This window comes from Olea europaea, unplaced genomic scaffold (assembly GCF_002742605.1).
Source record: "Olea europaea var. sylvestris unplaced genomic scaffold, O_europaea_v1 scaffold859, whole genome shotgun sequence".
NCBI classification, from domain to species: domain Eukaryota; kingdom Viridiplantae; phylum Streptophyta; class Magnoliopsida; order Lamiales; family Oleaceae; genus Olea; species Olea europaea.
The window spans coordinates 153,422-166,103 of record NW_019267042.1 but is presented as its reverse complement, the minus strand read 5'-3'; positions in this window follow the sequence as shown (position 1 = coordinate 166,103).

The following is a 12,682-nucleotide window of genomic DNA, read 5'->3' as shown; positions in this document are numbered from 1 at the left end:
AGTCACCCAGTTCTCTTCGAACATAGTTGGTTCTTACGTTTGTGTCCATTTTGGCCTTGGACACCTCCTGGTTCATGAGTGATTTTTAGAGAATTCATTTTCATCTAATTCTCGTAGAAGCGGCCCCTTCTCACTCACATAGGTGATTTCCATAAAGAGTATTCTGCTATACTCCACTTGAACGAATCAAGATATAGAAATCATTAAAAATGCATCTTAACCTATTCGCGGCAGCTAAGTACTGGCTCATCATAGGAATGGGTAGGAGTAAAAATCTTCCTAATGCATACTAAGTTTTTCATAGTTCGGTTGTCCCATTGAACCTAGATCTTGGAATCTCCAGTCAATTAGGTCGGGTTGCCACCATGGAAACTTTTGATTATTTTATTAGTTTTAATCCTATCCCCTTCGATGAACTTTCGACTTGCTCTCTTGTTAAACTTTTAGTTAGCGGATCCGCAATATTCTCTTTTGATTTCACATACTCTATAGAGACAATGCTAGTAGAGAGCAATTGTCTAACAGTATTGTGTCTACAACGTATATGTCGAGATTACCGTTATACATTGCATTTTGTGCCCTACATATAGCAGACACATGTTTTGTCCAACATGGAATATCTTCTAGAAAATTTTGTAGCCATTTCGCTTCTTCTCCGACTTTGTCTAATGCAATGAATTCAGATTCCATTATTGATCTAGCTATACATGTCTGTTTTGAAGATTTTCATGATACTAAAGCACCTCCAAGTGTAAAGACATATCCACTTGTTGATTTGGAGTCTTTAGTATCTGATATCTAACTTGCATCATAGTATCCTTCAAGTACTGTTGGTTATCTCGAATAGTGCAATCCAAAATTTTGGGTATGTTTTAAATACCCTAAAACTCTAACAATAGCCTCCCAATGATCAGTACTTGGATTACTCGTATATCGACTGGCCTACTAATTGAATAGGCAATATCAGGTCGAGTGCAATTCATGACATACATTAAATTGTCAATAATATAAGAGTATTCCAATTGAGACTTACTATCATCAGTATTAGAAGCAAGATGCATACTAACATCCATAGGTGTTTTCATAGGAATAATATCATATTTCTTGAATTTATCAAGAATCTTCTCAATATAGTGCGATTGAGACAATATGAGACTATCAAATGTTCTAGAAATTTTAATTCCTAATATAACGTCAGCCACACCTAAATCTTTCATTTCAAATTTACTTGTTAGCATCCTTTTTGTAGTTTGAATTATGATATCATTGTTACTCATAATCAACATGTCATCTACATATAAACATACCATGGCATATCCATTTGGAGTGTTCTTGACATAAACACATTTGTCACAAACGTTAATTTTGAAACCATTTGACATCATAACAGTGTCAGATTTTTCATGTCATTTCTTAGGAGCCTACTTTAATTCATATAGTGATTTAACAAGTCGACACACTTTCTTTTCTTATCCTGAGGCCACAAGTCCTTCAGGTTGTTCCATATAAATTTCTTCATTTAATTCCCCATTCAAATAAACCGTTTTAATATCGATTTGATGTATATCTAAACCATTCAATGCTGCTATTGCAATAAACATACATATGGAAGTGATTCTTGTCACAGGAGAATAGGTATCAAAATAATCAAGACCTTCTTTTTGCTTGTAGCCTTTAGCGACAAGTCTTGCGTTATATTTGTCAATTGATCCATCTGCTTTTATTTTCCTTTTGAAAATCCATTCACATCCCAAAGGCTTATTACCGGGAGGGAGGTCTACTAATTCCCAAGTATGATTTTGTAGTATAGATTCAATTTCACTATGAACAACTTCTTTCCAATATGAAACTTCGGTTGATGACATAACCTCTTTAAAACTTTGAGGTTCATTTTCTAACAAATATGTTAGAAAGTCAGGCCCAAAGGAGGTTGACGTCCTAACCCTCTTACTTCGTCTAGGTTGTTCATTTATAGATTCTTGATCTATGATCTCTTCATGTTCACGAGATCTCTTTTACGAATTTGATTTACCTTGCATGTTATAAAAATTATATATGTATGTTTACAGGTTGGTAGAGAAAGAAAATTTATACATTGAAAAATCAATACGAGCGCTTTATCTAAAAGGTTCTAGTAGCATTGGATTTGCCTTCATAGTTTAAGAAACATTTTCACTCACTAGTGACTCTTTGCATGTTTTTTTCTTACTGATATAAGGCTTTGAAAACTGCTTACAGGAGTTTAGTGATATTTTCTTATATGGTTAGCTTATAAAATGTACTCCACGTAGGTTTAAAATAAGGTATGTGGGAAAAGTTTACTATTTATGAATAATACATGTACAAGAAAGCAATTAACTATTCATGATATTATATTTAAAAATCCATGAAAAATAGTTCTCTATAGAAGTTTTCTTAAATTCCCATCACATGTTTTGCATAATTTTACAAATTTTTGCATGTGCATATTGTTTCATTCATAGCTCTTTGTGGTATTCATGTTTATATTACTTATTTCCTTTTGTTATTCGTGACAAAAAGAGAGAGACATTAGTATATTTAATTTAGAGTGTCGATTAGTATATGAGTGAGGGGGAGTAATTCATTTGTTTTTGATTGATTTTTTTTTTTTTTTAATAAATGAGTTAGGGGGAGAACTTTTGAAAAATTGGTACTTGATTGATAATCTGACTAGCATTGTTGAATATTTTGTTAATTGATATTACGTTATGTTTTGTAGAGGATCAATATCATTATTTTGTGTTGCTAGTTCAGTTATATATCTCTTCTTGTCATATTTAGATTCTAAGTTATCTAATGCTTGTAGTAATACATGTATTGGTGTTATACATGTTTTGCTTAAATTATTTATCTAACTTAAGTATATGCCTTATTATAAGTTTCCTCTTACTTTAACGTAATGTTGTCTTCCTGTGTTTGTAGGAAATAGGCTAGGAAAGATTTGAGCTGAAGTTTGGTAATCAAGTCATTAAGTAGATTGTTGTTAGTTTGTTTTTTATTTTGACTTTGAACGTAATGTCAAAAAGGGGAGTTTGTAAGGTCTCTATTTGTAATTGTCTATCCTTAGACAAAATTAAAGTAATGGTATGCACTTAAAGTCAAAGAGTCAATGGATTGATAGTATAGGTTTTGAAGGAGTCAAAGAGCTCAAAGATGTCCAAGAAAATCAAACATGATCAATGGGATACAATTAGAAGTGAAAGTAGTGTTAAAGTGCCATATAAGTCATGCTTCAAATTCTCAATCACAAGTTGCTACACATATTTCACATAAATAAAACTACTTGTACAATGTATTTGCACAACTTGATTGACAACAAGTGTATTGAAAAAATTCTGGCCTTTGATTTAAAATTTTTTTTTCCAAATAGATGAATGTGATGTTTGCCAACTCATGCATTGTAAACCAAGTTGTTAAATACATTGTACAATACTACATGATTGATTTCACATAGAAAAAATTCAAATTTTATTCATGAAAAATTGTTGTTATTTTGGTTAGTTTTACAATGCACTTTGAATCAAATCACCTTTAATCCGATATTGGAAGAGAAATATATGATGAAAATATTAAAAACTGCTCAAAGAAAGCTAGCTGGCAAACCTCTAGACGCTCAAGCACCGAAAATAGAACCTTGGCAGCTAGCTAGGCGCTAACCTAGCACTCGAGCGATTACACGCCCAATCCTAGATCACAATTTTTAGCCTTTTACAATTTTAAACAACTTCAAACATTTCATGTTACATACATCCAAGACAGAATTCGTCCCAAACTGTCTCTGTGCTATTGAATGAGCCATTATACATTCAAGTGAACATTCCACAAAGATCAAACAACAATTACATAATTCTCTTGATTCAATGAAAAGATCAAAACATAAGATCCAAAGAGCAAACATGGAAATTCCTTACCTTCACCTTCACCTGTAAGCCTTTAGAGTTATGAAGTTGGAGAAGAAGCTTTGGAGTTCTAGCGTTCCGGAACGAATTCATTCTTGGTTATCCACGTGGAGGGAAAAGTAGTCTAGAGTAGCTAGAAAGTGCTAAAAGTACAATCGAAAAGTTCTTTGGTGATTTACAAATTAAATATTCAGGGTCGGCTAAGTTTTAGTATTACTAGTTGTAAGTTCACTTTTTTAGTGGATCTTTTTGGCCATGTTTGCTAGAAGGGTTTACTTTTATTTTTATTATTTATTTATTTATTTATTTATAATGGTTAATGATACAATCAACCAATGAATTATGACTTAATTATTCCATCGATAGGTATCATCCAGTCGAAGTAACTAACAACTTCGAATTGAAGATTTTTTCTTTTTTCTTTTTTCTTCACTTTTTTAGTGGATCTTTTTGGCCATGTTTGCTAGAAGGGTTTACTTTTATTTTTATTATTTATTTATTTATTTATTTATTTATTTATAATGGTTAATGATACAATCAACCAATGAATTATGACTTAATTATTCCATCGATAGGTATCATCCAGTCGAAGTAACTAACAACTTCGAATTGAAGATTTTTTCTTTTTTCTTTTTTTTTTTCCCCCTCAATGGGCTTTCCTTTGTCATCAGCTTCTGCTGTAATTTACATTTTTACTGCTTTGATTTGAATGCTGATGTGATTGTTTAATTAGGGTTTAATTGGATTAATAATCTTAATCATTTAGAACCAATAAATAGTTACTTGTTGCTTTTTATTGTTGAACGACAATTGCTATCTACTTGGAAAAAATAAATAAATAAAAAAGAAATCACCTTCTCCAAATGCATGTTGCTTAAGAGGCATTGAAATCTATTATCTCCTAATACATGTCCGATCACTTAAATTTTGATACATCACTTTGATAAAAAACACAATACCCAAGAAGTTACTTTACATTTCAAATGGCGTGTTGCTATCTGCTATTCCAAGCTAGTGAAATTATGTATCAAATCTAAGCAGTCGAACAGTCGAAAAAACAACCGTATACAGGCAGCATATTTCAGTTCGCTAGCATACCCTTTGGTGCACATTGCTCCTCTTTTGGTGTAGAATAAAAACTCTAGGGGCAAAATAATTGGATTCTCTATATACTGCAAAAGTCAATACAAAATTGGTGTATTGCTAGAACTAGGGCTACGCATAATTCAATACATAAGAAAATTATATTGGGCAAATATGCATGCCAACAAGCATTGAAAGAAGAGATTAGTTTTAGTTTAAGCCCATTATATAACAAATTATTTTTTTTTTCTAAATTCATTTTTAATCATATATTTTTTTAATAAAATAATTTTATTAGTAAATTCAAAACTTTTTCTTATATTTTAACCACACATTTTCCAAAAAAAATCACTACTATAAAATCATTCTTTCAAAAAAAAGGGCTCAAAAAATTGATTGATTGCACATGAATAAATTTGAAATTGAACCAACAATATAGAAAAATAAAATCAAAAATTGAATGACTAAGTTATGCTTTCCATAAATGATGTATGACTACCACTTGCAGTGCAGAGTAGAAAAGACAAGAGTAAGTTCGGCAGCTACTGGGCCCTTGAGAACAACGTATGATAACTCTACATTAGATATGTCATTCCAAATTACTCATGAATTTGAAAGTGCCACATGTTTAGTCTTTATAAGATATATTCGACATTTATCGAATATTTCTTCCTACCTAAATTGTACTAACAGAATTTATGAAATGCGACAAACGTAGGTTGGGCACCTAACCCTCCTGCAGCAACCCTCTCATTCCTTCTCTAGTGTTAGAGTTGTAACTTGTTCAAATTTCGATAAATGCCAAAGAAAATCACATGGCATTTCATTTTTTGAAGTTTTTAGATTGGCTCTATATAAGGAAAATTCAAATTGGTCTATAAAACACTTGAGTACTACTCTTTAAACTGCAATTATTTTTAATGTCATAAAGAAATGTTGCAATGACATAAGAATTATTTTTCTTTTTCTTCTCTTTACAAAAATTATTATTCAACACTCTTTTCTTGAGATGTATTCATTGCATTATTATTTATGTGTAACTGTACAATAAATGCATTGGCCGCTTTCACTGTTCAAAACATTTTCATTTCAGCATAAAGAAGTAAATTTTATTTCAAAATACAGAAGAAATAAAACCCTTAACTATGATGGTGACATGTGAGAGAGCAGACGACAAGTTGTCATTTAATGCTCCCACGGGGCCATGCAGTAAGTATTATATGAATGTTTAGCAGATTTCGGTCGTTTTGACAATCCAAAGTGAAAATATACTTTCTTAATTTGTGTTACTTGATGAGCTAATGAATAATGATGTCTAGTACCACTGGTGCTGCAATATCAATTTAGATAGTGCTAAGTAATAAGTTCAACAAAAAGTATAATTAAGTGATTCATTTAAATATATATCTCATTTAATGCCATATTAGTATTACCTAAATTTGTGTTTTAACACCAATGGTGCTTAATACTTAATAGCATTACTCCATCTATAATAGTGAGAATCATTTTACCCTCGATTTTATCCAAACAAATATTAAACTAATTTAATAGGATGATTGTAGTTTTGATAAGTGTGACGTAGCACTTATGAAGACTATCAAAAGTAAGTATTTGGAAGTGCTTTCATAGTTAATATATTTAATTTTGTGTATTGTTGATTGTTTTAGGAGAAAAAGCTGGTATTTGATGATGAATGACGAAAGGACCTAGAATTAGAAGATGACAAATTTTGAAAGTCAAGGAATCAAATTTCGACTTTGAAAGGTGAGAGACTTAAACCTAAAAGGAAAAAATAGAGATCTAGAATGAACTAATAAATTGACTAGAGGACTGAATTGCACAAGAAAAAGTTTGCCATTGCAATCCAAGAGATCATCGGCAAGCAACTAGCAAACATGAACAGTAGGCCATGTTTATTAGGTATGTTCACATAGGCCAAATTGGGAGCCCAGAACCAACTCTTATTTGAAGTTGACGCCAAGTAGGATAGTGATTAATCTGCGGCTTTGTCATAACAAACGATTCATAGAAAGGTAAACGAAAGAATATTTTCCAAAACACGGATAAACTTCTCTGAAATTCACTCAATATTATTAAAACTCCTAGAATACGAAAATTAACCCAAAAGCCGGGTTAAATAGGTGAAAAAATACGAAATTATGGAAATTTTCAAAAATAGCAAAATCTTGAAAATCACACAAAAATAAAATGCGGAATAAAAGAAGTAACTTGCCAAAAATTTGGCTCTAATCGAGTTCGTAATCAACTCGAAAAAGGGAAACGAAATATTACCATAAATGGAAAAAAAATAACAACTACAAATTGAGATTTGAAGGAGAAACAATGGATTTTGATATCGAAGTTGATGCCCACCAAGTATAGCTAAGTGATCACAACGTGCGTACCGAAAAGAGCTTTCCGGATTGGGTTCACAATTGCGATTCTGATAATTGTAGCCAAAGTTATGGCCAAATTACCAAAACGTGTCAAACTTGCTTCAATTAAGGAAAGTATTTCAATCACTTTCCATCTTTCACTCCTCACAAGGTCCAATCTTTCGCTCCTTAAGCTTATTATACTCCCGAGCTGGAAAACGATCAAGAATCAATATGGCCCAAACAAAATCACCAACATCAAAAAACACCTGAATGGATAGCTTTACCTGCTCATGGATATCTTGAAGATGTTCTGCCATCTCATCGGCCTTGTGATTGAAACTACCCACACATGGAATAGGGGTTAAGTCAAGTACTCCAGATGGGTTCTGACCATAGACAACCTCAAATGGACTCAACCCTGTAGTTCTGTTCTTCGACTGGTTATAAGCAAATTCTGCCTTAGGCAATGCCAAATCTCACTTCTTCGATTTAGTCCCTATTAAACTCCTCAAAAGGTTTCCCAAACTCCGATTCACTATCTCAGTCTGACCATCTATCTAGGGGTCGTAGACACTACTGAAATTCAATTTCATTCCCAATTTCTTCTACAAACTTCTCAGTATATGACTCATGAAATTGGTATCACGATTAGAAGTAATTGATTGAGGAACACCATGTAAATGCACAATCTCCTAGAAATAAAGATGAGCAATCTGAATATTATCCATTGTCTTCTGGCAAGCTACAAAATGAGCCCTCTTTGAAAACCTATCAACCACAACGTGAATAGAATCCATTACCTGTTTTGTAAGGGGTAAGTCCAACACAAAATCCATGTGGACATCAAACCATGAGGCTTCAGGTACAAGTAAAGGCATGTACAATCCAGCATTAGTTAGAGCTCCTTTGGATCATTGACACACATAAAACTGCTCTTCATAATGCGCCACGTCACTACTTAATTTGTTCCTCATTATAAAGTTTACTAATAATCTGCTGCCTTAGTGAACAATCTGGGATGCACAACTGTAATCCACGAAACAAATAACCATTATGCAAAACAAAATCACGTTGTTGATTATTAGTTACCTCATGAATTATCTTCCCAAAGGAAGGGTCTGCACATGTATATCTAGAAATGTCTCAAATCCTACAACTCTAGTGCTCATGATGGTGAGGGGTAAGATGCGACGACTCAATGCATTTACGACACGATTTAGACTCCCTGCTTGATGCCTTAGTGCAAATATAAACTCCTGCAAGTATGCCACCCACTTTGCATGCCATCTACTTAGCTTGTGTTGACTATTGATGTACTTCAGGGCCTCATGATCAGTGACAAAAATGAATTCCCTCTGAACTAGGTAATGATGCCAATGCCTCAGGGTCTAAACTATAGCATACTCTAGATCATAGGTGGAATGGTTCTTCTTTGATCCTAATAACTTCTCACTGAAAATGCTACTAGACGCCCCTCCTGACTTAGAACACTACCAAGGCCAACTCCAGATGCATCACAATTTACTTCGAACACTTTTTCAGGAAGTGCGAAAATCTGGTCCTCTATTATCTTTTCTTGACCAATTGAAAGCTGGTCTCTACCTCTTTGGTCCACTGAAAATCATGTTTCTTAAGACATTCTATGATAGGAACAATCAGAGTGCTGGAATTCTTGATGAGTCGAAGGTAGAAGGACTCCAATCCATGGAAACTTCTAACATCATGCAAATTCTTTGGCTTGGGTCAATTCAAAATCGCCTCTACTTTTGATTGATTTGCATGAATACCATCAATAGACATAACAAAATCCAAAAAAGTTATAGAGGCTGTGAAGGAAAAATACTTATTCTGATTGATGAATATGTACTCCGTCCTCAGCTTAACAAAGACAACACAGAGGTGATCAAAATGTGACTCCCACGTCGGACTATAAATGAGGATGTCATCAAAGCAAATTACTACAAACTTTCCCATGAAAGGTCGTAACACCTGATACATAAACCTCATAAAAGTGCTGGGTGCAATGGATAGTCCAAAAGGTGTGACCATCTACTCGTCAATCCATGCTGCGTCTTGAATGCCATCTTCCATTCATCTCCAAGCCTTACTCTAATTTGTTGGCATCCATTTTTAAGGTCAATTTTTGAAAAGACCTTAGAACCAGACAACTAAACCAACATATCATCCAGGTGGCAAATTGGAAGCCTGTACTTCATTGTAATCTTGTTGATTGCTCTGTTATCAACACACATTCACCAAGACCCATCTTTCTTCGAGAGCAAAAACTACACATGGACTTATACGCTTACGGATGTTGCCCCTCTCCAACAATTCTAGCACTTGTTACCGTAACTCTTCAGCTTCCTTGGGACTAAGGTGATATGTTGGTCAGTTAGGCAAACTCGACCCTGGAATAAGGTCGATATGATGTTGAATATCCCTAATAGGTGGTAACCCCAAAGGAGGATCTTCCGACTTCAGGTCAGAGAACTCCGTTAGCAGCTGTTGCACTTCTCCTAGTAAGTTTGGATCCTCATTCACTGCACTGTTCTCACAAGGTGGTAAAGCATAGGCCACATCTTCATGCCCAATCTCAACTAAGAACCTAGACATAGAATGCGATTTGGTATTATTAACTACCGGGTCAGGGATACTTTCTTCCCTTTGATTCTAAGGAAATATGTATTCTTCCGCCCATCATGAATAATGCTGCAATCATACTGCCAAGGTCGTCCCAACAATACATGATAGGCATCCATAGACACGACATCACACAAAGCATTGTCAAAATATTTCATGTTAATTGAAAAAGACACCGAGCTCCATTTTTCTATTGTTACCTCACTACCTTTATTCAACTATGATAATTTGTATGGCTAGAGATGACGATCTGTCTTTAGTTGTAGTTTATGGTCAACTTCATTCTCACAACTGCCATTGTCAATGATCAACTTACAGACTTTATTAGCAACTGTACAGGTCATGTGAAAAACATTGGTCTCGTCCTCTGAATCGCCCTTGGAGTTAGCACACTTTTACACATGACCGAATCTCTTGGACATTTCCATACAACACATCTTCATTATCACCATCATCATATATAGGTTCTCCAACCTCCTCGAATTTTCCTACCATATCCTCCTCAATCAAGAGATTTTTATTCTTCTGATAAGTCGGCTTCCTGCAATCAGTTGTCCTATGTCCCTGATCACCACATCTAAAACACTTAACACCCGAGCTAGAATGGTTCCACGGTGGTCGATAGGCAGGATAGGGGTTTTGAGGGCGAACTGGCTGACCTTTGACCACTAACCTCCTGTCATACTGCTTCTCCACGACAAGTGCACGCTGGTATGCTTCAGAAACGGTCCACAATGAATAAAGACTGAGAACATCATATCATGTCACCATCTGCTCTTCCGTCTCAGATAAATCATTCTGGACTACTAATTGATAGAACTCCTCCGTATATTCATCAACTGATCTCCTGCCTTGCCTTAGTGAATGGAGACACTAAAAAAAGGTTTGGGTGTAGCGAAAAGGAAAGAAGTGACCTTTCATCTTTTTCTTCATTTTTCCCAATCAGTGATCTTGAACTTGCCTTGTTACTCTCGTGAACGCCTCAATTGTTCCCACCATGCAAAAGCTCTGCCTTTGAGTTTGATGGCAACCAATTTAACCTTTACACGATCTAGGGCTTCCTTATACTCAAAAATTCGCTCCACTTCATTCAGCCAATCTATAAAACCTTCACCCTGTAACGTACCAGAAAACTTGAGCAGATCCACTTTGAAATCGAAGTCTTCATAGCGATCCTCCCATCCACGATGCTCCCATACTCGAGCACGATTGTGATATGGGTTTTCGAAACTGGTTTAGGAATCATGACCTCCATTTCATGAATATCGATCTCCTATTCCACCAGATGTTGGGTTAACTCCCCAATTCGTCTCTGCAAATCTTCAATTGTCACATCTTGAACATTATGATCACAGTGTGGGACTTCCTCAATCAGAACCTATCCACGACGACCATGTCCACCAACCATTGCAACTGATGAAATTTGCCCTAGGGAGATGCTGATGCTCTAATACCAACTGACGCCGGGTAGGATAGCGATTATCCTGCGGGTTTGTTGTAATAGACGATTCACAAAAAAGTAAATGAAGAATAAAGCCCAAACACACAGAGAAACTTTCTGAAATCTACTCAATATTATTAAAACTCCCAAAATACAAAAATTAACCCAAAAGCCGGATTAAATAGCGAGGAAACACGAAGTTATGGAAATTTTACCAAAAATAGCAAAATTTTGCAAATCACACCAAAATAAAATACGGAATAAAAGTAGTAACTTGCCAAAAATTTGGCTTAAATTGGATTCATAATCACCTAGAAAAAGACAAATGACATATTACCATAAATGTAAACATTAACTAAAAATTGAGATTTGAAGGGAAAAATAGTAGATTTTGACCTCGAAATTGATGTCCACCTAGCATTGCTGGGTAACCACGACGTGTGTGTCGAAAAGAGCTTTCCGGATTGGATTCATAATTGCGATTCCGATTACCGTAGCCGAAGTTATAGCCAAATTAACATAAACGTGTCAAAATTGTCCCAATTAAGGAAAGTATTGCAATCACTTTCCATCCTTGCGCCGATCCACCATCTCATGGTATCTCAACACCATCAACGTGTTATCTAACATTTCAGCCACACTTGATTCGGAACCTCCTGCATCAGAAGTTAACTTATGATTATAAAGATTTTGACCATTTTTAGGGGAGTAATGTTTTTCTTAGTCATTCGCTATAGCAGTCGTCCTCCATAGATACATATGGTAGATGATAATTTTATGCATTAATATGATAGTTTTATTATTAATCATACATCAAATAATCATTTGTCATGTGGATGTCACATAGGACGATTATCGTAGTGGGCAACTGCAAATAAGATTTTTTTAGGGGACTATAAATAGTCGTCTTCTATTGTTTTGAGAGGGGATACAATCTTGACGGCAAAAACACATCATTAAGAGAACTCAAGATTTTAGGCAAGAATTTTGGATTTCAAGATGGAATGCATATTTGTGTCGGGAGATTCACCATAATCAAGGAAGATGCTCAAAATACATTCTGAGAACCGTACGAGGAAGATCAACAATTGCTCAATTTTATTTTATTTTCATTATAGTTGATCTAGTGACATGCTTATTTTTTAACAGTTATGAAGGGTTAATTCTTCAAATGTTAGGATGAACAAATGTAGCTTAAATTATTAATTATTTAATTAAAA